The sequence below is a fragment of the Salvelinus alpinus genome, chromosome 12 (assembly GCF_045679555.1).
Source record: "Salvelinus alpinus chromosome 12, SLU_Salpinus.1, whole genome shotgun sequence".
In the NCBI taxonomy this organism is placed as follows: Eukaryota; Metazoa; Chordata; class Actinopteri; order Salmoniformes; family Salmonidae; genus Salvelinus; species Salvelinus alpinus.
The window spans coordinates 1104387-1129908 of record NC_092097.1 but is presented as its reverse complement, the minus strand read 5'-3'; the positions used below and the strand labels follow the sequence as shown (position 1 = coordinate 1129908).

The 25522-nt window shown below is 42.0% G+C and overlaps 1 protein-coding gene across 1 annotated transcript in view; it reads right to left on the bottom strand.

Moving 5' to 3' along the window:
* Positions 1-20124, bottom strand: part of LOC139535342 (CMP-N-acetylneuraminate-beta-galactosamide-alpha-2,3-sialyltransferase 2-like) — a 35243-nt gene extending 15119 nt beyond the window's left edge. The window contains exon 1 of the mRNA XM_071334656.1: positions 20018-20124. The gene's annotated coding sequence lies outside the window, so the exon portion shown is untranslated. The remainder of the gene's footprint in view (positions 1-20017) is intronic.
* Between the last annotated feature and the right edge of the window lie 5398 nt (positions 20125-25522).

The window sequence follows — 25522 nt, the reverse complement described above, 5'->3', positions numbered from 1 at the left end:
TAAATGTTTCTGCACACAATACCCCATATAATGGGTCAATACTTTGTAGAAGCACTTTTGGCAGTGATTACAGCATTGAGTCTTTCTAGGTAAGCCTGTAGGAGTTTCTACTCCTGGACTGTGCAAAACATTAGCCCATTGGTCTTTGCAAAGTTCTTAAAGCTCATTTTCAGGTCATGCCATAGATTTGAAAGTAGATTTAAAGTGCTGTGGAAAAGTATTTGCCCCCTTCCTGATTGTATCTAATTTTGGGCATATTTTTATACTGAATGTTATCAAATCTTCAACCAAAACCTAATATTAGAAATGGGGAACCTGAGTTAACAAATAACAAAAAATATATATAATTATTTTATTTATTTAATTAACAAAGTTATGCAGCACTCAATTACCATGTGTGAAAATGTAATTGCCTGCTTACACTTAAGTGGTAGTCCCACCTTTAGCTGCAATGACTGCAACCAAATACTTCCACATCCCTGGGTCGCTCCTCATTTCAGTTCGCTGCAGCTAGCGACTGAATTGAGCTGCAACAAACACTCAAACTGCACAGTTTTATCTCAATCTCTTCATTCAAAGACTCAATCATGGACACTGTTATTGACAGTTGTGGCTGCTTTGTGTGATGTATTGTTGTCTCTACCTTCTTGCCCTTTGTGCTGTTGTCTGTGCCCAATAATGTTTGTACCATCTTTTGTGCTGCTACCATGTTGTGTTGCTACTATGTTGTGTTGATACCATGCTGTGTTGTCATGTGTTGCTGCCTTGCTATGTTGTTGTCTTAGGTCTCTCTTTATGTAGTGTTGTGTTGTCTCTCTTGCTGTGATGTGTGTTTTGTCCTATATTTATATGTATTTATTGATTGATTTATTTTAATCTCAGGCCCCCATCCCCGCAGGAGGCCTTCTGCCTTTTGGTAGTCCGTCATTGTAAATGAGAATTTGTTCTTAACTGACTTGCCTAGTTAAATAAAGGTTAAATAAAATAAAATAAATAAAGTTGTTGGTCAGTCTCTCACATCGCTCTGGAGGAATTTTGGCCCACTCTTGCATGCAGAACTGCTTTAACTCAGTGGCATTTGTGGGTTTTCAAGCATGACTGCTTGTTTCAAGTCCTGCCACAACATTATTGTTGTCTATCAACAATGACAAGCCACCGGGGTCTGACAATCTGGATGGAAAATTACTGAGGATAATAGTGGACGATATTGCCGCTCCTATTTGCCACATCTTCAATTTAAGCCTACTAGAAAGTGTGTGCCCCCAGGCCTGGAGGGAAGCTAAAGTCATTCTGCTACCCAAGAATAGTAAAGTCCCCTTTACTGGCTCAAATAGCCGACCAATCAGCCTGTTACCAACCCTTAGCAAACTTCTGGGAAAAAACTGTGTTTGACAAGATACAATGCTATTTCACAGTAAACAAATTGACAACAGACTTTCAACACGCATATAGAAAAGGACACTCAACAAGCACAGCACTTACACAAATGACTGAAGATTGTCTGAGAGAAATGTATGATAAAATGATTGTGGGGGCTTGTTAGACTTCAACGCAGCTTTTGACATTATCGATCATAGTCTTCTGCTGGAATAACTGATGTGTTATGGCTTTACACCGCCTGCTATAATGTGGTTAAAGAGTTATATGTCTAACAGAACACAGAGGGTGTTCTTTAATGGAAGCCTCTCAAATATAATCCAGGTAGAATCAGGAATTCCCCAGGGTAGCTGTTAAGGCCCCTTGCCATGACTACATGGAACTCTATTTTACATTATGTAACTGATGCAAAGCAGTAGAATCATATTTAAAAAGCAGGTAAAAATACACCTTATGGAACATCGGGGACTGTGAAGTAACACAAACATAGACACATGTACACACACACGATAACATGTGCACTATACACACAAGTACACATGGATTTTGTATTGTAGATATGTGGTAGTGGAGTATGGGCCTGAGGGCACACACTTAGTGTGTTTTGTGAATTCTGTAATGAATGTATTGTAATGGTTTTAAAATTGTATACCTGTCTTAAATCTGCTAGACCCCAGGAAGAATAGCTGCTGCCTTGGGGATCCATAATAAATACAAAAATACAACATCTAAAGTGGGATTAGGTCTGGACTTTGACTCGGCCATTCCAAAACGTAAAATGTGTTGCATTTTAACCATTTTCATGTAGACTTGATTGTGTGTTTTGGATCATTGTCTTGCTGCATTACCCATCTGCGCTTCAGCTTCAGCTCACACATGGATGACCTGACATTCTCCTGTAGAATTTTCTGATACAGATCAGAATTCATGGTTAGGCAAAAAAATGTAATAAAATGTGGCTAATCCTTAATAGAAGTATTAAGGATTAGCCACATTTTATTACATTTTTTTGCCTAAAATGACATACACAAATCGAACTGCCTGTAGCTCAGGCCCTGAAGCAAGGCTATGCATATTCTTGGTACCATTTGAAAGGAAACACTTCGAAGTTTATGGTAATGTGAAAGGAATGTAGTAGAATATAACACATTAGATCTGGTAAAAGATAATACAAAGAAAAAACCAACTGTTATTTTGTATTTTTTTGTACCATCATCTTTGTCATGCAAGTGAAAGGCCATAATGTATTATTATAGCCCAGGTGCAATTTAGATTTTGGCCACTAGATGGATTCAGTGTATCTGCAAAGTTTTAGACTGATCAAATGAACCATTGCATTTCTGTTCAAGACTGCCCAAATGTGCATAATTTGTTTACTAATAACTTTTCATGTTCAAAATTGTGCACTCTCCTCAAACAATAGCATGGTATTCTTTCACTGTAATAGCTACTTAAAATGGCACTGGAAGAAATGGCAGCAGTTTTACGGGCGCCCAACCAATTGTGCTATGTGTTTTTTTTTTTCGCGTTATTTTGTACATAATGTTTCTGCAACCGTATCTTATGGCAAAAAAGAGCTTCTGGATATCAGGACAGCGATCACTCACCTCGTATTAGACAAAAACAAAATCTTCAACAAGCAGGAAGCACAGGACATTCTCCAAACACCCGACAGGGCCAACATCCCCGTTATTTGCAAGAGGAGAAGACGCAGGTATAGAGGACACAGAACGGGATGCCTCGTGAGGACCCGCAGGAGGCGAGTGGGAAAGCTGTTACCGTCAAAATTACTCGTCAATGTGCAATCATTGGACAACAAATTAGACGAGGTACGATCACGATATAGGGGGATATAGGCTGCACCAGCAACATAGAACAGCACACTCCGGTAAGATGGGGGGGGGGGGGGGGATTAAACACCTCCCTCTGCAACTGGATCCTGGACTTCCTGAAGGGCCGCCCCCAGGTGGTGAGGGTAGGTAGCAACACATCTGCCACGCTGATCCTCAACACTGGAGCTCCCCAGGGGTGCGTGCTCAGTCCCCTCCTGTACTCCCTGTTCACCCACGACTGCATGGCCAGGCACGACTCCAACACCATCATTAAGTTTGCAGACAACACAACAGTGGTAGGCCTGATCACCGACAACGATGAGACAGCCTATAGGGAGGAGGTCAGAAACCTGGCCGGGTGGTGCCAGAATAACAACCTATCCCTCAACGTAACCAAGACTAAGGAGATGATTGTGGACACCAGGAAAAGGAGGACTGAGCACGCCCCCATTCTCATCGACAGGGCTGTAGTGGAGCAGGTTGAGAGCTTCAAGTTACTTGGTGTCCACATCACCAACAAACTAGAATGGTCCAAACACACTAAGACGGTTGTGAAAAGGGCACGACAAAGCCTGTACCCGCTCAGGAAACTAAAAAGATTTAGCATGGGTCCTCAGATCCTCAAAAGGTTCTACAGCTGCAACATAGAGAGCATCCTGACTGGTTACATCACTGCCTGGTATGGCAATTGCTTGGCCTTCGACCCCAAGGCACTACAGAGGGTAGTGCGTACGGCCCAGTACACTGGGGCTAAACTGCCTGCCATCCAGGACCTCTACACCAGGCGGTGTTCAGAGGAAGGCCCTAAAAATGGTCAAAGACCACAGCCACCCCAGTCAGAGACTGTTCTCTCTAGTACCGCATTGCAATCGCTACCGGAGTGCCAAGTCTAGGACAAAAAGGCTTCAACAGTTTTTACCCACAAGCCATAAGACTCCTGAACAGGTAATCACATGGCTACCCGGACTATTTGCATTGTGTGCCCCCTTTTTTACGCTGCTGCTACTCTCTGTTTATCATTTATGCATAGTCACTTTAACTATACATTCATGTACATACTACCTCAATTAGCCTGACTAACCTATGTAGCCTCAGTACTTTTATAGCCTCGCTACTGTATATAGCCTCGCTACTGTTATTTTTCACTATCTTTTTACCGTGGTTTTTATTTATTTTCTTACCTAATGTTCGCCTAATACATTTTTTGCACTATTGGTTCGAGCCTGTAAGTAAGCATTTCACTGTTGTATTCAGCGCACATGACAAATAAACTTGGATTTGATTTGATTTGTATATTGGACAGTGCCGTTAGATGAACAAGAATTTAAGCGCTCTGCCAATATCAGATATGTCTATATCCTGCGATATTTTCTTGTTACTTACAACCTCATGCTAATTGCATTAGCTTACGTTAGCTCAACCGTTCCATGGAAGGGACACCGATCCCGAATAAGTTTTTAGAGGCCTCAAGGCAATTCGTCCAGGTCCTGAGGTACCAAATCATCACCAAACCCCCACAATACCACCTCCATGTTTGATCGTGGGTATAAGGTTTTTCCCATTATGTAAATTACTTTTTAAAACAGGGGAATTTTGGTATTGCGTAATTAAAAATGTTTTTTTATTTTTATATTTTTTTTACTTAGTTTCCCTTTCTCTAATAGGTTTTGGTTGAAGATCAGTATCAAAAATATGCAAAAATAGAGAAAATCAGAAAGGGGGCAAATACTTTTTCACAGCACTGTAAGTCATAACTATAACTCGGAACGTTCACCGTCTTCTTGGTAAGCAACTCCAGTGTAGATTTGGCCTTGTGTTTTAGGTTTTTGTCCTCCTGAAAGGGGATTTAATCTCTAGTGTCTGGTGGAAAGCAGACTGAACCAGGTTTTCCTCTAGGACTTTGCCTATGCTTAGCTCCATTCTGTGTCTTTTTTATTCAGAAAAACTCCCCAATCCTTAACGATTACAAGCATACTCATAACATGATGCAGCCACCACTATGCTTGAAAATATGGAAAGTGGTACACAATAATGTGTTTTATTGGATTTGCCCCAAACATAACCTTTTGAATTCAGGACAAAAGGTGAATTCTTTGCCAATTTTTTTGTTGCAGTTTTATTTTAGTGCCTTGTTGCAAACATGATGCATGTTTTGGAATATTTGTATTATGTACAGGCTTCCTTCTTTTCACTCTGTCATTTAGGTTAGTATTGTGGAGTAACTACAATGTTGTTGATCCAGCCTTAGCTTTCTCCTATCACAGCCATTACAAACTGTTTTAAAGTCACCATTGGCCTTATGGTGAAATCCCTGAGCGGTTTAATTTCTCTCTGGCAACTGAGTTAGGAGGGATGCCTGTATCTTTGTAGTGACGGGATCTATTGTTACACCATCCAAAGTGCAATTGATAACTTCTATCACGACACAAGGCGAGACCCATATGCAGACACAGGAGGCAGATGGTTTGAGCTCTGGTATTTATTATAATCCAAGGGACAGACAAAATGCAGGTCGGGGACAGGAAAGAGTTCATAGCCAGAGCAGAGTCCAAAACGGTACAGGGCGGCAGGCAGGCTCAAGGTCAGGGGCAGGCAGAGTGGTCAGGCAGGAGGGCTCAGAGTCAGGACAGGCAAGGGTCAAAACCAGGAGGATGAGAAAAAGAAAGACTGGGAAAAACAGGAGCTGAGAGGAAAATGCTGGTTAACTTGGCAAACAAGATGAACTGGCACAGACAGACAGAAAACACAGGTATAAATACCCAGGGGATAAGTGGGGAAGATGGGCGACACCTGGAGGGGGGTGGAGACAAGCACAAGGACAGGTAAAATAGATCAGGGTGTGACAACTTCACCATGCTCAAAGGGATATTCAATGTCTGCTTTTTTTTTTTACCCATCTAGCAATAGGTGCCATTCTTTGCAAAGCATTGGAAAACCTCTCTGGTCTTTGTGGTTGAATCTGTGTTTGAAATTCACTACTCGACTGAGGGACCTTACAGATAATTGTATTTGTGGGGTACAGAGATGAGGCAGTCGTGAAAAAATAATGTTAAACACATGCAACTTATTACGTGACTTGTTAAGCACATTTTTACTCCTACACTTATTTAGGCTTGCTATAACAAAGGGGCTCTTTGACATTATGGGGTATTGTGTGCAGGCCAGTGACCAAAAATCAAAATGTAATCAATTTAAAATTTAGGCTGTAACACAAGAAAATGTGTAGAAAGTCACTTTCTGAAGGCACTGTACAACACTGTACTACTATTCTATCTCAAGGCCATTAGACTGTTAAATTAGACTGTTAAATAGCCATCACTAGCCGGCTACCACCCGGTTAACTCAACCCTGCACCTTAGAGGCTGCTGCCCTATGTACATAGACATGGAATCACTGGTCACTTTAATAATGGAACACCAGTCACGTGAATAATGTGTACATACTGCTTTACTATTTCATACACTACCGTTCAAAAGTTTTGGGTGACTTATTTCCATGTTTTTGAAAGAAAAGCACATTTTTTGTCCATTAAAATAACATCAAATTGATCAGAAATACAGTCTAGACATTGTTAATGTTGTAAATGACTATTGTAGCAGGAAACGGTAGATTAATGGAATATCTACATAGGCCCATTATCAGCAACCATCACTCCTGTATTCCAATGGCACATTGTGCTAATCCAAATTTATAATTTTAAAAGCTAATTGATCATTAGAAAACCCTTTTGCAATTATGTTAGCACAGCTGAAAACTGTTGTGCTGATTAAAGGGATATTTTATTTTATGTTAGCACTTGCCTAGTTAAATAAAGGTCAAATTAAATTAAAATAAAATAAAGAAGCAATAAACCTGGCCTTCTTTAGACTAGTTCATGAACCTTGTTTCTTAAGCTAAATATATTAACGTGGGCTATTTTGAGCACTTTTCTTCCGGGATGCTTGCTTTCATTGCTTTTACTGGGAAGCTTAGCAGCAGTGGATGTGCTCATGTTCTTTATGTTAGTGGAGAGTGAGCTGCTCACAGTGGACTTACTCCTAGGGCACACCGGCTTAGTGCTAACAGTATACATCTGGTTCATAGGCACATGATTACTGCATACAATAGCTGTAGGATCAGTAGAGGCATTCAAGGCAGTTAATAGGGACATTAATTAGGTTACTTATATTGTGTCAACTGACACCCCTGGTGTAATGTACAATTGCTGAAGCATTATGACAACTCTGCGTCACAATGGTAGGGATAAGCTGAGCTGGGCTTGAGTCATTGATAAGTCATTGTCTCAATGCAGCCTTATTGTGCTGTGAAAGTATCCAGGATCCCAAATGATTTGGGTGGATCCCATCCTCCTTATTAAACGTGTTTTTTCCCCAAAAGGTATCAAAATTGTCAACAAAAGTTATTCCCATTGATAATCACGTAGCCACTTGTGAAGAGAAAGAATCCTGCTAAAGCATTCAATGATGCGATTCAGAGATGGCAGAGGGACAGATATGATGGGTCTTTTGTTAGTGTTTAGCAGAGAGTCAGTCAACTCTTTAAAATCCAGTTTCAACTGTTCAGGTGTTCATTGACTCTGGGGCCGATGAAAGCTTTATCGATGCTACCTGGGTGTCGGAGCTTGGTATCACCACTCAGCCCCTCTCCATTCCCATGAATGTCAGAGTGCAGGATGGGCGCTCTATTGGCCGAGTCACCAGCAATATGATTCCTATCGACCTACGAGTATCAAGGAATCACAGTGAGTGTATGCAGTTCCTGCTCATCGAATCTCCCCATGTACCCATGGTTTTGGGATATTCATGGCTCCAGAAAAACAATTCCCTGATCGACTGGGCTACTGGTGTTATCGTGGGTTGGACCCCGTTCTGCCATTCTCATTGTCTCAAGTCGGCCCAGCCTGCTCCGGGACGTCTCCCTGCAGGCTTGAGAGAAGCCTTGGACCTCTCCACCATTCCCGCGGAGTATCTGGACCTCCGGGAGGTCTTCAAGGCCCGTGTTACTTCTCTCCCTCTGCATCGACCCTATGACTGCGCAATTGACCTACTCCTGGGCATTACACCCCTCGGGGGTGGCTTTACTCCCTGTCAGGGCCGGAGACCAAGGCTATGGGGGACTACATTGAGAACTAACTTGTTGCAGGGAGTATTCGCACCTTTGGCCTCCCCTGTCGGCGCAGGGTTCTTTGTGGAGAAGAAGGACCAAACCCTGTGCCAGTGTATCGACTATAAGGGCCTTAATGACATCAAGGTCAAAAAACATTACCCTCTACCCATCATCTCCTCGGCTTTCGAACCACTTCAGGGAGCGACCATCTTCTCCAAGTGGGACCTTCGGAACGCCTACCATCTGGTTCGGATACAGGAAGGAGATGAGTGGAAGACTGCCTTTATCATGGCTAGCGGGCACTATGAGTACTGAGTTATGCCATTCGGGCTGACCAACGCTCCTGCTGTGTTCCAGGCCCTGGTCAACGATGTGCTCCGGGACATGCTGAACCGGTTCGCGTTTGTGTACCTCGACAACATCCTGGTAATTTCCCGGTCAGCTCAAGAACACTTCCAACAAGTCCTTCATCGTCTCCTGGAGAACAAGCTTTTCGTTAAAGCGGAGAAGTGTGAGTTCCATCGCTCCACTATCTCCTTACTTGGATACATTGTCACTGCATGGACATATACAGATGAATCCAAACAAGGTGAGATCGGTGGTGGATTGGCCTCAACCCACATCAAGAGTGCAGCTGCAACATTTCCTGGGGTTTGCTAACTTCTACCGCCGCTTCATCTGGGGTTACAGCATCCTGGCTTCCCCCCTCTCAGCACTCACCACTCGCAAGGTTCCCTTCACATGGTCGCCAGCAGCTGACCAGTCATTCTCGGACCTCAAACGTCGATTCACTTCAGCCCCCATCTTGGTCCATCCAGACCCGTCAGTTTGTGGTGGAGGTCGACGCCTCGGATGTCGGAGTGGGGGCCGTCCTGTCCCAGCATTCTGCCCAGGACCAAAAGCTGCACCCCTGCGCTTTCCTCTCCCATCGTCTTACCCCTGTTGAGGAAAACTATGATGTGGGAAATTGAGAACTCCTCGCCGTCAAGATGGCGTTGGAGGAGTGGAGGCACTGGTTGGAAGGGGCGGAACACCCATTCTTAGTGTGGACTGACCATAAGAACCTGGAATATCTCTGCACCACCAAGTGCCTCAACTCTAGGCAGGCTCGTTGGGCCCTGTTATTCACCCGGTTCAATTTCACTATCTCCTACCGCCCAGGGTCCAAGAACGTGAAACCGGACGCACTCTCATGGTTGTATTGACCCGCTGCTACTCTGTCTGACCCCGAGACCATCCTCCCTACCTCCTGTCTAGCGGCTGCAGTCGTCTGGGGTATAGAGAGCCTGGTCCGTAAGGAGCAGTGTTCCCAGCCAGAAACCGGATGTTTGTCCCAGACTCTGTCCATTCCCGGTCATTGACACACATTCCTCCAGACTGACCTCTCATCCATTCTCCGGTCGGACTTCCATGGTGCCGGATGTTTGCGCATTCGTCACTGCCTGCACGGTATGTGCACAAAATAAGACTCTGTGGCAAGCTCCGACTGGCCTTCTCCAACCACTCCCTATTCCTCACTGCCCCTAGTCCCATATATCCCTAGACTTTGTTACTGGGCTTCCCCTGTCAGATGGCAACACTACTATCCTGACGGTGGTGGATAGGTTTTCTAAAACCGGCCATTTTGTTCCCTTTCCCTAGTTCCCCTCAGCCAAGGAGATGGTTCAGCTCATGGTGCAGCACGTCTTCCGGATCCATGGACTTCCGGTCGACATGGTCTCCGATTCTTGTCCCAGTTCTGGAAGGTGTTCTGCACCTTCATTGGGTTGTCGGCCAGCCTGTTCTCTGGTTTCCACCCCCAATCTAACGGCCAGTTGGAGCGAGCCAATCAGGACCTGGAGACGGCCCTTCGTTGCCTCGTCTCCCCCAACCCCACCACCTGGAGCCAGCAACTCATGTGGGTCGAATGCGCCCGCAACACCCTTCCCTGCTCGGCCACTGGTCTCTCGAGTGTTCCTTGGGATATCAGCCCCCGCTCTTCCCCTAGCAAGAGGAAGAAGTCAGCATACCCTCTGCCCAAATGTTCATCTGCCGCTGTCACCATACCTGGAAGAGAGCCCGGGCCTCTCTTTTGAAGACCACATCCAGGTATCGGCGACAAGCAGATCGCCACCGGACCCCTGCTCCCCTCTATCGGCTCGGGCAGAAGATACGGCTCTCCACTCGGGACCTGCTCCTCCGGGTGGAGCCCCGTAAACTTTCCCCGTTTCATCGGCCTGTTCCCCATCTCTAAAATCCTTAGCCCCTCTGCTGTTCACCTTCTGTTGCCCCGCACCCTCCGTATCCATCCTACGTTTCATGTGTCCAAGATAAAACCTGTGTCTCACTGTCCTTTGTCTTCTGTTTTTTTTGTTAGGTTTAACTTATAACCAGAGAGTGTCCCAAGACCTTGCAGCATGTCCAAGAGATAGGGTATAGACTCCACAGGGTTAGAAATGTATAAAAGAAGATTGTCTGCATATAAAGACACCTTGTGAGTTATGTCATCCCTTAGTCTTCCCTCAATCCTCTCCTCCGCCCGCAGGGCAACAGCAAGAGGCTCAATAGCCATATCAAATTGGAAAGGGGATAAACAGCAACTCTGCCTGCCCCCCTGTGAAGAGGGAAGTAGCTGGAGGTAACATTGTTGTTGCGAACAGAAGCTACTGGGGACGAGTACAAAATCTCAATCCAGGAAAGGAATGATGGGACAAACCCAAATCTCTCAAGTACTATAAATATATATTCCCACTCAACCCGGTCGAAACCTCTGTCTGTTGAGTTGAGTGGGCAGAATAAAGAACATTAAATAGCCGGTGCATATTTCAATTTTTACTAACGACATGCCACTAACTTTGAGTAAAGCCAGAGTGTCTATGTATGCGGATGACTCAACACGTCAACTACTACAGCAACACTCAACAAAGAGCTGCAGTTAGTTTCAGAGTGGGTGGCAAGGAATAAGTTAGCCCTAAATATTTCTACAACTAAAAGCATTTTATTTTAAACAAAACACTCACTAAACCCTAAACCTCAACTAAATCTTGTAATAAATAATGTGGAAATTGAGCAAGTTGAGATGACCAAACTGCTTGGAGTAACACTAGATTGTAAACTGTCATAGTCAAAACATATTGATGCAGTAGTAGCTAAGATAGGGAGAAGTCTATCTATAATAAAGCGATGCTCTGCCTTGTTAACAACTCTATCAACAAGGCAGGTCCTACAGCCCCTAGTTTTGTCGCACCTTGACTACTGTTCAGTCGTGTGCTCAGGTGCCACAAAAAAGGACTTAGGAAAATTGCATTTGGCTCAGAACAGGGCAGCATGGCTAAAATTAATAATATGCACGTCAATCTCTCCTGGCTGAAAGTGGAGGAGAGATTGACTTCATCGGTACTTTTATTTATGAGAGGTATTGACATGTTGAATGCACCGAGCTGTCTGTCTAAACTACTGGCACACAGCTCGGACATCCATGCATACCCCACAAGACATGCCACAAGAGGTTTCTTCACAGGGCCAAAGTCCAGAACAGACTATGGGAGGCACACAGTACTACATAGTGCCATGACAACATGGAACTCTATTCCACATCAAATAACTCATGCCAGAAGTCAAATTACATGTAAAAAACAGATTAAAAAAACACCTTATGGAACAGCGGGGACCGTGAAGCAACACAAACATTGGCAAAGACACATGCATACACACACACACACACACACACACACACACGATAACATACGCACTATACATACACATGGATTTAGTACTATAGATATGTGGTAGTGGTGGAGTAGGGGCCTGAGGGCACACAGTGTGTTGTGAAATCTGTGAATGTATTGTAATGTTTTTAAAATTGTATAAACTGCCTGTGGCTCATAGTCGCTTGGGTAATTGTCTGTGGCAGTTTCTGTCTCGGAAGGATTTCATTGTACATTGAGCTGAGGATAGGGGATAGTTTAGAGGAGAATGCTTTATAAAATTCAATAGGGAAGCCATCAGGCCCAGGGGCTTTACCGCTCTGCATGGACTGGATTGCCAGAGTAGTTTCATCATCACTTATTGAGGCATCCATGATGGTTTGATCATCTGAACTTAGACAGGGGATGTCCAGATTGTCTAGAAATGCATGCATACGAGATGTGTCAGGAAGAGCCTCTGACGAGTAAAGAGCAGAGTAGAATTGCTTAAATTGATTGTTAATTTCTTTGGGATTGGTAGAAGTTGAATCAGCAGCAAGTATGGTGCTGCTGGCAGCGGATTGTCGAAGCTGGTGAGATAACATTCCGATTGGTGTAGCAGTCTCTCTTTGTAGAGTTCAGGAGTCGGAGAAGAGGCATATCTGTTGTCCACGTCTAGAATGAGTTGAGAGGGGATAGTTTAGAGGAGAATGCTATGGTGCTGCAGGCAGCGGCTTGTCGAAGCTGGTGAGATAACAACTTGCCAGTTTTCTCTCCGTGTTCATAAAATGTCTGCCTCGACTTAAACAGAAGCTGCTCCGTTTGTTTAGTGGAGAGATTGTCAAATTCCAATTGGTGTAGCAGTCTCTCTTTGTAGAGTTCAGGAGAAGAGGCATATCTGTTGACCACATCTAGAATGAGTTGAGATAGCTCCGATAAGCGTTTAGTGCACTGTTTGTTGTCATACGCTGTGTATGAAATAAGTTGGGCCCTTAGATAGTGGGTCAGTGAGTAGTGGGTCATGTCGCCACGCGCGTTGTGACAGTACTGTCTGGAAAGCAGATATCCAGCTGGACAGGGCTATGGTCTGAGATAACCATGCTGTAATATTGGCTATTAGTTACAAAAGGAATAATTCTATTGTCCAGCAGTAAAAAGTCAATACTAGAGTATGAGCGGTGGACTGGAGAAAAAAAGGGTACTGTTTAGCTCCTCCTCCATGGATCAGACAAATTATAGGATTCTAGAAATGAGCTGATTACTGCACCTGATTTAGAAATGACATTGTTGGGCTTCGGTCTGGATCTGTCTAGACTTGGATGCAATACACAATTGAAATCTCCGCCCAGTATCAAGTGATGAGAGGTAAGGTCGGGAAGTACTGCAGTGAAGTCAGAAAAAAAATTCAGCGTCATCCCAATTAGGACCATAGAGGTTAGCCAGAATAACCTGTGTGCTAAACAATTTCCCCATCACTATAATATATCTGCCATTAGTATCTGAAATTACTTTGGAGGAGACAAACGGGGTGCCTTTTCTGATAAGGATGGTTGCCCCTCTGGCCTTAGCATCAACGTTTGTATGAAATATTTGGTCTACCCGTCCTCTCTTTAGTTTATCATGGTCGCTGGACCGGAAGGTGGATCTCTTGGAGAAAAACAATGTCCGGATTTAAAGACTTCAGATGAGCAAACACTCGGCTACGCTACCACATGGTTAATTCCTTTTAAGTTCCAGCTGTCAAAGCAAGTGGAGCCTAGAGTAGGTGAATTAGGCATAGTAATTAGAAATGAATGTTAGTACAATCACATGGCCAGTGTGCTGAAAGGTCAGAGTAATAAATATAAAGAAAAAAACTGCTAAAAACAATAAAATACCCAGAAGAAAACCTTGGACCCCTATGCTGGCCTTCGCCCTGTTGGAAGGCTGCATCTACCTCTCCTAGACTACAGCAAAATACTACCATGTTAAACCGAACCTCAGTAGTACTCTTTCCCAGGGTGAACATAATCAAGTTTACACATAGCGAAGGGATTGAGGAGGGAACCACCTCAGTTCTCCAATGTATCTTATGCAATATGTATATTTGAAGGATAGTAAAACAATATACAAAAAAGGAGGTACACTACCGGTCAAAAGTTTTAGAACACGTACTCATACAAGGGTTTTCTTTATTTTTTTACTATTTTCTACATTGTAGAATAATGGTGAAGACATCACAACTATGAAATAACACATATGGAATCATGTAGTAACCAAAAAAAGTGTTAAACAAATCCAAATATATTTTATATTTGAGATTCTTCAAATAGACACCCTTTGCCTTGATGACAGCTTTACATACTTTAGTTTGGGGGGGCATAGCGGGATTTCTTGTAAGCTTCTGGGTTAGAGTCCCGCTCCTTGAAAGCGGCAGCTCTAGCCTTTAGCTCAGTGTGGATGTTGCCTGCAATCCATGGCTTCTAGTTGGGTTATGTGCGTACAGTCACTGTGGGGACGACGTCATTGATGCACTTATTGATGAAACCAATGACTGATATGGTGTACTCATCAGTGCCATAGGAAGAATCCCATAATATATTCCAGTCTGTGCTAGCAAAACAATCCTGTAGCTTAGCATCTGCTTCATCTGACCACTTTTTATTGGACGACTCACTGGTGCTTGCTCCTCTTAGTGCCAGCATCGGTCTGTGGTGGTATGTAGTCAGCTACGAAAAATACACATGAAAACTCTTTAGGTAGATAGGGTGGTCTACAGCTTATCATGAGATACTCTACCTCAGGCGAGCAAAACCTCAAGACTTCCTTAGATATCATGCACCAGCTGTTGTTTACATGTATGCATAGTCCGCCACCCCTTGTCTTACCAGACGCCGCCATTCTATCCTTCCGATACAGCGTATAACCAGCCAGCTGTATGTTGATAATGTCGTCGTTCAGTCACGACTCCGTGAAGCATAAGATATTACAGTTTTTAATGTCCCGTTGGTAGTTTAATCTTCCTCGTAGGTCGTCAATTTTATTTTCCAATGATTGCACGTTAGCTTCTCAGAAGGCAGCTTGACCTCCATCCTCCTTTTCTCCGTCGTCTCTTCACGCAAATGACAGGGATTTGGGCCTGTTCCCGGGAAAGCAGTATGTCGTTCACGTCGAACTCGTTAAAGGAAAAAAACGCTTCTGCCAGTTCGTGGTAAGTAATCGCTGTTCTGATGTCCAGAAGTATTTTCAGTCATAAGAGCAACATTATATACAAAATAAGTAAAAAAATTAAGTTACAAACATCACAAAAAAACTAACATAAAAACACAATTGGTTAGGAGCAAGTAAAACGTCAGCCATCTTCTCCGGCTCTGTCTAATCGATAAGTTATCACTTGGCTCGTGTAAATAATTCTGTAGTTGTCCCTTAAAACATCCTAAGGTCAACATCTCCATAGTGTTCACATTTCTCTCATGTAAATGTTGTAGCTACATAATAAGATTCAACTATTTATTTTGGAAATATCCAGTCTTTGCTATTTTCTTCATTACCATGCTGATGATTTCAAATTGTATTGGATTTATTTTTTGTCTGTTAAAGACATAGAGTACATGTTGTTTAGTATATTTACTACATTTAGTGTGTTGCATTTTTTTCTGAAGTAAGTTAATTTAAAGTTATGTGATTTGATTTATGTAAATACATTTAAATGTTGTTTCACACACAGTAACCAAAAACCGGATTTAATTTATATATTCATACTGAGTTTGCAGCAAACAGAATGTTCGTAACAAGTTTCCCAGAATTGTTTGCCAGAAGTTCACAATTTGCCTGAAATTTACCAGAACATTTTGCCACAAAACTAATTTGCATGTGAAAATATGCGGCAAATTGGCCGAAGGTTTTTTTGGTAAGGGTTGATATGATTCTCAATGTTCAAATAGCTAGCAATAATGACAAGAATCTGCCATGTGGGGAATCGTAGGTGGCTCGTTTCAGCGTGTTGTATCTTGTTATTGATACCATGTCTTGTTTTGAGGTGTTTTGACTGAAGTCATGTCAATGCTAATTCAGCTGAAATTCGCCTGTTAGCTAACCAACAACTGTAACGATGTATTTGAGAGACAAGTGTTCATTGTGAAAATGTATTTGTTTTCAATAAACATTGAGACTAAATATAGTTTTCATGTTGTCAGCAGTTGCGCACGCTTTTGTTGCTAAACAACCACCCGTGTATGGAGAATGGATTTTTTTCCGATAGAAATAACACCAAAGTAAATATTGTTCCACTTGGAACCGATAGGTTGCGCGACCTTATTCATAATTTCATCACGAGTATAGGTGGTGGAATTATGAGGGAATTTAGTCAAGGTCAGAATATGGCGTATCTGTAGACACACCTCCGCCACACCTTCATTTGTTTGATTTTCACCCCAAACGAATAGCGGGTGAAGAGCATGCTATTCTCATGCTTAAGTTCAAGGTCAGAATACGCATAGAAAGTATTCACACCCCTTGACTTTTTCCTAATTTTGTTGTGTTACAGCCTGAATTTAAAATTGATTAAATGTTGATTTAAAAAAATTCACTGGCCTACACACAATACCCCATAATATCAAAGTGGAATTATATTTTTCGAAATGTTTACAAATTAATTTAAACTGAAAAGCTGAAATGTCTTGAGTCAATAACTATTTAACTCCTTTGTTATGGCAAGAGTAAATAATTCAGGAGACATTTTTTGCTAAACAAGTCACATAAGTTGCATGGACGCCCTCTGTGTGCAAAAATAGTGATTATCATGATTTTTTGAACGGCTACCTCATCTCTATACCACACACATATAATTATCTGTAAAGTCCCTCAGTCGAGCAGTGAATTTCAAACACAGATTCAACCACAAATACCAGGGAGGTTTTCCAATGCTTCACAAAGAAGGCCACCTATTGGTTGATGGGTAAAATACAAAAAAGTAGACATTGAATATCGCTTTGAGCATGGTGAAGTTATTAATTACACTTTGGATGGTGTATCTATACACCCAGTCACTACAAAGATACAGGCGTCCTTCCTAACTCAGTTGCCGGAGAGGAAGGAAACCGCTCAGGGATTTTAATCATGAGGCCAATGGTGACTTTTAAACAATTTGCAACAAGGCGCTAAAATAATACTGCAAAACATGTGTCAAATGAATTAACTTTTTATCCTGAATACAAAGTGTTATGTTTGGGGAAAATCCAATAAGGACATTACTGAGTACCACTCTCCAGCTTTTCAAGCATAGTGGTGGCTGCATCATGTTATGGGTATGCTTGTAATCGTTAAGTACTGGTAAGCTTTTCAGGTAAAAAAAAAAATTGAATGGAGCTAAGCACAGGCAAAATCCTAGAGGAAAACCTGGTTCAGTCTGCTTTTCAACTGTGAATGTTCCTGAGTGGCCGAGTTACAGTTTTGACTTAAATCTACTTGACAATCTATGGCAAGACCTGAAAATGATTGTCTAGCAATGATCAACAACATTTTTGACAGAGCTTGAAGAATTTTGAAAATAATAAGTGGCAAATGTTACACAATCAAGGTGTGGAAAGCACTTAGTCTTATCCAGAAAGACTCACATCTGTAAAAACTGTCAATGGTGCTTCTACAAAGTATTGACTCAGGGATGTGAATACGTATGTAAATGTATTATTTCTGTATTTCATTTTCAATACATTGGCATGTTTTCATTGGCATTATAGGGTATTGTGTGTAGAAGGGTGAGAATTTTTTTAATTTAATCCATTTTGAATTCATGCTGTAACACAACAACATGTGGAATAAGTCAAGGCATATGAATACTTTCTGAAGGCACTGTATCCCAGTTTGCTTTCAGAATTTAGAACCATGGAAAGTGAGGTCATTTCCTGCCGTATTCAGTTGTCAGTCCAAGTGCAATACTTTCTTGGCAGGCCTTCTCCATATGTTTTTGAGGTCACACAGTCATACTGTAGGATGGGCCCATCGGGTTACTGGAAATACTGATCTATAAATCAGCAGGCAAAGGACATCAAAACCTAATGGTGCTTATCTCCTTGCTTGGCTTCCTTCCTGTGTCTGGTTTGTGTAGTGCCCAGATAACAATCCATTAAATGTAGAGGTACTGTTCTAAGTGCAAGGGTTACCCAAAATGAATTAGCTTGACGTTAATTTGAAAGATAAACTGACTGCATAGAGAAGTACACAGGGCCTTGTCTGACCAATACATCTTCTCTGTAATGAAGTACCATGCCATACAGTTTGGGGCACATAGGGGTTTGTATTACATTTTTGGGACATCATATACTGTTCTCTGTATTTAACTTTGGATTTGCATACAGCTGTTACACACTGTTGAACAGGATGTGTTCTATCTGATGAACTGTGCTTTCTCACAGCTTTATGATTAGAAAGAAACAGATCTAATAGAGCTCAGATCCCACTAGCATTTCCTGTTTGCTGTCCAAATTATATTTTTGGACCCCTACCCTTTCACTTTGTTCTCTTAAAACAAAGAAAGAACCATTTAAAGATTGGATGGGACACTTTGAAAACGTTAAAATTACAGTTGAAGTCGGAAGTTTACACACACCTTAGCCAAATACATTTAAACTCAGTTTCACAATTCCTGAAATTTAATCCTAGTAAAAATTCCCTGTCTTAGGTCAGTTAGGATCACCACTTTATTTTAAGAATGTGAAATGTCAGAATAATAGTAGAGAGTGATTTATTTCAGCTTTTATTTCTTTCATCACATTCCCAGTGGGTCAGAAGTTTACATACACTCAATTAGTATTTGGTAGTATTGCCTTTAAATTGTTAAAAACTTGGATCAAACGTTTCGGGTAGCCTTCCACAAGCTTCCCACAATAAGTTGGGTGAATTTTGGCCCATTCCTCCTGACAGAGCTGGTGTAACCGAGTCAGGTTTGTAGGCCTCCGTCTCGAACGCGTCTCGTTCCTGAGCGGTATGACGGCTGCGTGGTCCCATGGTGTTTATACTTGCGTACTATTGTTTGTACAAATGAACGTGGCACCTTCAGGCGTTTGGAAATTGCTCCCAATGATGAACCAGACTTGTGGAGGTCTAACATTTTTTTTCTGAGGTCTTGGCTGATTTCTTTTTATTTTCCCAAGATGTCAATCAAAGAGGCACCGAGTTTGAAGGTAGGCCTTGAAATACATCCACAGGTACACCTCCAATTTACTCAAATGATGTCAATTAGCCGATCAGAAGCTTCTAAAGCCATGACATGAATTTTCTGGAGTTTTCCAAGCTGTTTAAAGGCACAGTCAACTTAGTGTATGTAAACTTTTGACCCACTGGAATTGTGATACAGTGAATTATAAGTGAAATAATCTATCTGTAAACAATTGTTGGAAACATTACTTGTGTCATGCACAAAGTAGATGTTCTAACCGACTTGCCAAAACTATAGTTTGTTAACAAGAAATTTGTGGAGTGGTTGAAAAACGAGTTTGAATTACTCCAATTAAACTTCCGACTTCAACTGTAGATAAATGACTACCTAGGGATAACACTGTTATGTGTCGTCCACACTTGGCACCTATTTTGATTGACAATGATATAGTGAACGAATATGATGATAATCACTGTCCATTTTCTGTGTTGAGTAACTTAGTCACACAATCCAAATAAGTCCTAATAATATTCATCATATTACAATCAAAATGCCAGCTTCACCATAATAGAAATGGAAACAGTTGAGAATGCACCATCTAATAGAGATTTTGTCTTTGCCCCTTGGCAAGAAATAGCAGCTGAACCAAAACCTCTGTGTACTTCTATAATGAAACTTTGGGTGGTTTGGCTGCTATTCCCAAGAAGAAAGCAACACACAGAAAATGACTCATGTTCAAAATTCACAGACATGCTTTTTAGTCAGTTTGTCTGAGTGAGAGAGAGAGAATGTGAAAGTATGACTAATTCTAATCAACTTGAATATATGTATAGAATGTCAAAAGAAAGAAAAATAACTGTTATTTTTGTTTGAGAAAGAGAGAAAAAGAGAGGCATGGTTACCTTGTTTGATGCCTGATAATGGGAGTCCTGGCTGTAGCTCCAGTCTGGCTGTATGTCCCATTCCTTGCGCTGTGGGGGAGTGTAATCTGCACAAAATGGTTTAGATTATGACGTGAGGGGGCATGTCAGTATGTGAGAGGCTCTTTTTTCTATACAAAGAAGTGGAGCAGAGCATTTTTTGTCCACTTCAGTTCACTTTCAAAAGACTAATGCACTTCCCAGTCCCAAGCTTCATTCATACCTGGTTCTAATATGTGTCCTGTGTCCTGATCCTGTCCACATTCTAATTGTTCCCACATTTTCAGACATGCGGCTACTCATGCTATTAAAATGTGTCTCTTATCCGTCCATTGTGTCCGCATTGTGACCAGATTTCCTGGTCCCTCCCTGTACGCAAATCATTTGACAGGTATTCTTTCAAAATAATATTGATTTTGACACATATTGATGCCATAAAATAAATGGTGCCACCTGTCAATGATTTTAGAGGGTGGAATTATGATTAAAATGGTTTTACTGTGCAGATCCGTCTACACTTGTAAGATATCCAGACAATGTGTTCCTGACTACCTCCAGAGGTGGGCGGGAAGAACTGATCACAATCAGATCACAATTTGTATTTTGGTTGTCTACACCTGTCTAAAAATGTCAATTCAAATTCCCTGAGGGAACATTTTGTGTGGTGCCGAATTGGTCTATACAAGACACATTGGGGCGGCAGGTAGCCTAGTGGTTAGAGCGTTGGACTAGTAATCGGAAGGTTAAAAGATCGAATCCCCGAGCTGACAAGGTAAAAATCTGTCGTTTTGCCCCTGAACAAGGCAATTAACCCACTGTTCCTAGGCCGTCATTGAAAATAAGAATTTGTTCTTAAACTGACTTGCCTAGTTAAATAAAGGTAAAATAAAAATAATAATAATAACATAAAACATATGAGGTTCAAACTTAACTGCCCACGGTGTCAAGGTGTTTTGGTGCAGAGATGGAGCGGTTTTAGGATTTGCCATCAGCCAGTGGAAGATGATAAGATGGAAGTGGTTATGGGTAAGATTTGTCGTTCTTTTGTGTGGAGAGACGGCAACATGTACAGCCATGTCTGTGTCTCAGTCACGTCACATTACTCTAATACTGCTCTTTCTCTCCCTCCAGATCCATGGAGCCTTGACATGCTCTCTCCACTCTGGCACATTCAGGTTTGGCATTGAACATAAGAAAAACAGATTTGATCAATACTTAGGCTAATCATCTTTCAGTCAGATTTCTTGGCCAGAATGCAAAGACCCATACCCAATCCAGAGAGATGCCATGATAAATGAGTTCTCGTGTGTGTGTGTGTGTGTGTGTGTGTGTGTGTGTGTGTGTGTGTGTGTGTGTGTGTGTGTGTGTGTGTGTGTGTGTGTGTGTGTGTGTGTGTGTGTGTGTGTGTGTGTGTGTGCGTGCGTGCGTGCGTGCGTGCGTGCGTGCGTGCGTGCGTGCGTGCGTGCGTGGGTGCGTGCGTGAGCATGTGCATGTGTCTAGTTTGTGAAAGTTCTGGTACGGCCAAACAAAGAGCTTTCACATAGGAGTTGTAAAATGAACCATATATCAGTTTCCAGTAAACAAACATCGACATGTCTCGACAAATCTTGGCATCCAGTTGCATAACCAGAGGGAATTGGGATGATGTATTATATCTGGTATTGTGTCGTTAAATTAATGATAATAAGGATTGGGATGAATTCCTCATCAGTCATCCCATAGAGCACACAGGAAACATTGGTATGTTCCTCAAGGAATAACAACAGAGATATACAACGAGGGTGATGAATGATTCAAAACACATTGGAATGAGTTCGTAAAACTGAATTGTCATGCTGATTTACTGCTTGTATGTTTCTTTTCTTCCAAGAAAAAAGGGAAAATTCCACTTAAAACCCATAAGCTACAATTATGTGAAGCATAATGTACATGGATGTGAACCATTGTATACTTCCTCTAATTATTTCACAGAAAAGCCTAAGGCAAACATGAGCGTGTGATGTTGACTTGACATCATCAACTTTAATTCACTCTGAACTTTGTCTTCCTTCCTATTCAGTGTACAGTCAGTCGCCCATTGGTTACATGTCTTCAGATCGACCATGACTGTAATTGTTCTCTTCCATTTTGGAAGAGCTAATGTAACCCAGACAACTGTAAAATGCTACCCAGAGGAGGTGGAACGAATGAGGGGGGGTAAATGAGTACTCTGCTTCAATGAGCACTGCTCTGTGGTATTTTTGTCATGTTTGGGAGTGAAGGTACCCGAGCCAAGAAAGCTCAAAAGATAGACATTACAACTGATATAACTATTTTTCCAAATGGGAATTACTATGTTGATAGGTGTAGAATCATTTCTGTTTCCTCATCAAAAGGTCATTGATCTTTCCCACTTTACAAACTGTGATAGAGGGTGACACAATCATTTATTGGACCAGGGAGAACTCAAGATTCTCAACATGGGAGAGGGTAAGAAAACATGCATGATTGTTTGTCCTGAGGGAGTTTGATTTCACAACTGCAGAGACATGGCAGATCTCCCTGTGCTCCTCTGGCTCCTCCATAATTTATGTGCCAAAGGGATATCTCCTTCAGTGCAAATGTAAAGAGGTTATTTGATAAAGTTTCCTAAATCAAACACAAAAAATAAAAAGAGAGAATGTCCAAGATGGCGCCGACAGAGATGGTCGCCTCGCTTCAGGTCCTTAGGAAACTATGCAGTTATTTGTTTTGTTTTTATGTATTATTTCTTACATTGTTAGCCCAGAAAACATCAAGTGTTATTACATACAGCCGGGAAGAACTATTGAATATAAAAGCGATGTCAACTTACCAACATTACGACCAGGAATACGTTTTTCCAGAAGCGAATCCTTTGTTTGAACCTCCACCCTGGACATGGGATCTTAACCCAGAACCCGACCCAAAACAATGCGGTCGCCGCAGGAGAGGCAGATGGAGCGGCCTACTGGTCAGACTGAGAAGGCGAGCACACCATTCACCGCTCCCGAGCATATTACTCGCCAATGTCCAATCTCTAGATAACAAGGTGGACGAAATTAGGGCACAAGTTGCTTTCCAGAGAGACATCAGAGATTGTAACATTCTCTGTTTTACGGAAACATGGCTCACTTGGGATATGTTGTCAGAGTCGGGACAGCCACTCGGTTTATTCATGCATCGCTCCGACAGAAACAAACATCTCTCAGGTAAGAAGAAGGGCCTTATGATGCCTTATGATTAACGACTCATGGTGTAATCGCAACAACATACAGGAACTCAAGTCCTTTTGTTCACCTGACCTAGAATTCCTTACAATCAAATGCCGACCGCATTATCTTCCTAGAGAATTCTCTTCTATTATAGTCACAGCCATGTATATCCCCCAAAGCAGATACCTCATCGGCCCTGAAAGAACTTCACTGGACTCTATGTTAACTGGAAACCATACATCCTGAGGCTGCATTGATTGTAGCTGGGGATTTTAACAAAGCTAACCGGAGAACATGACTTCCTAAATTCTATTAAAACCTTTCCTAACCAGAAACCGTGGATTGATGGCAGCATTCGCGCAAAACTGAAAGCGCGAACCACCGCTTTTACTCATGGCAAGGTGACTGGAAACATGACCGAATAAAAACAGTGCAGCTATTCCGATTCAACGGCTCAAACACGAGACTTATGTGGCAGGGTCTACAGTCAATCACGGATTACTGTAGCATTTAACACCATAGCATTTAACACCATAGTACCCTCCAAACTCATCATTAAGACCCTGGGTCTCGACCCCGCCAAGTGCAACTGGGACCTGGACCTTCTGACGGGCCGCCCCCAGGTGGTGAAGGTAGGAAACAACACTTATGTATAAGTTGTTGTGAATTTGTTAGATTACTTGTTAGATATTATTGCATTGTCGGAACTAGAAGCACAAGCATTTCTCTACACTCGCATTAACATCTGCTAACTATGTGTATGTGACCAATAAAACATGATTTGATGTGATTTTTTTATGCTGCTGAAATCTTTCACAATGATTTTCAGATAAGGCTGATTCAAGCAACTCTTGCACTAAGCTGTTATTCAAGGGTTACGTAAAAACTGAATTTTTATTTATTTCACCTTTATTTCACCTTTATTTAACCAGGTAGGCCAGTTGAGAACAAGTTCTCATTTACAACTGCGACCTGGCCAAGATAAAGCAAAGCAGTGCGACTGTCAACAGTGTGCGCAACTGGTTAACTGAAGTCAGGTGCAGGAGAGCAGAGATGAGTGAACAGGCACACTTTATTTCGCAGAAGGAAAACAGTAGGACGCAACTGCACAACGACACTTCCGCCAAAGGCAAAAGCGAATAGCGCCCTCGTCACACAAATAATGTACAGCATACAATCCCACGGGTTCCAAACAAGACCCGGCGAAAAACCAGCATGACGCATCACACACGACACATAACGAACAATTACACACACAGACATGGGGGGGGAACAGAGGATAATATACACGTAGAGTGATGAGGGGATGTAAAAACAGGTGTGCGGAAAAACAAGACAAAACAAATGGAAAATGAAAGCGACGATGGCTAGAAGACCAGTGACGTCAAGCGCCGCCCGAACAAGGAGAGGGGCCGACTTCGGCGGGAGTCGTGACAGTGACAAAAACAACAACACAGAGTTACACATAAACAATGAGAATGATTTCTTTTTTTCTTATATATCAAGATTTAGACATCAGACATATTTAGACAAGGATAAGGTACTACAAACAAAACAAGATAATCCATGCAAGCAAAAGTGGCAGAAAAATTAGACAAACAACAGAACAATTAGACAACCAAAAATGTGGCCTCTAGTTTTATGTCAATAAAAACAGAAACAGACAAGCTGCCTTTCGTGTCATACCTACTTACTATCCCACTGTCTGCCATGAGAATGGAATGCTTTAAGCCAGGGTTTCCCAAACTCGGTCCTGGGGCCCCTGGGTGCACGTTTTCGTTATCTGAATCAGACCTGTAGTGCTCATGCAAAAAAACGAAATGTGCACCTGGGGGAGGGGGGGGGGGTGACTGAGTTTGGGAAACATTGCTTTAAACTACAGTAATAGCTAGTGTCACTACAGAGCCTTGCAAAAGTATTCATCCCCCTTGGCGTTTTTCCTATTTTGTTGCATTACAATCTGTAATTTAAATAGATTTTTATTTGGATTTCATGTAATGGACATACACAAAAAAGTTCAAATTGGTGACATGAAATTCAAAAAATTACTTGTTTCAAGAAATTCAAAAAAATGTAACACGGAAAAGTGGTGCGTGCATTTGTATTCACCCCCTTTGCTATGAAGCCCCTAAATAAGATCTGGTGCAACCACTTACTTTCAGAAGTCACATAATTAGTTAGATTGCACACAGGTGGATTTTATTTAAGTGTCACATGATCTGAGTATATATACACCTGTTATGAAAGGCCCCAGAGTCTGTAACACCACTAAGCA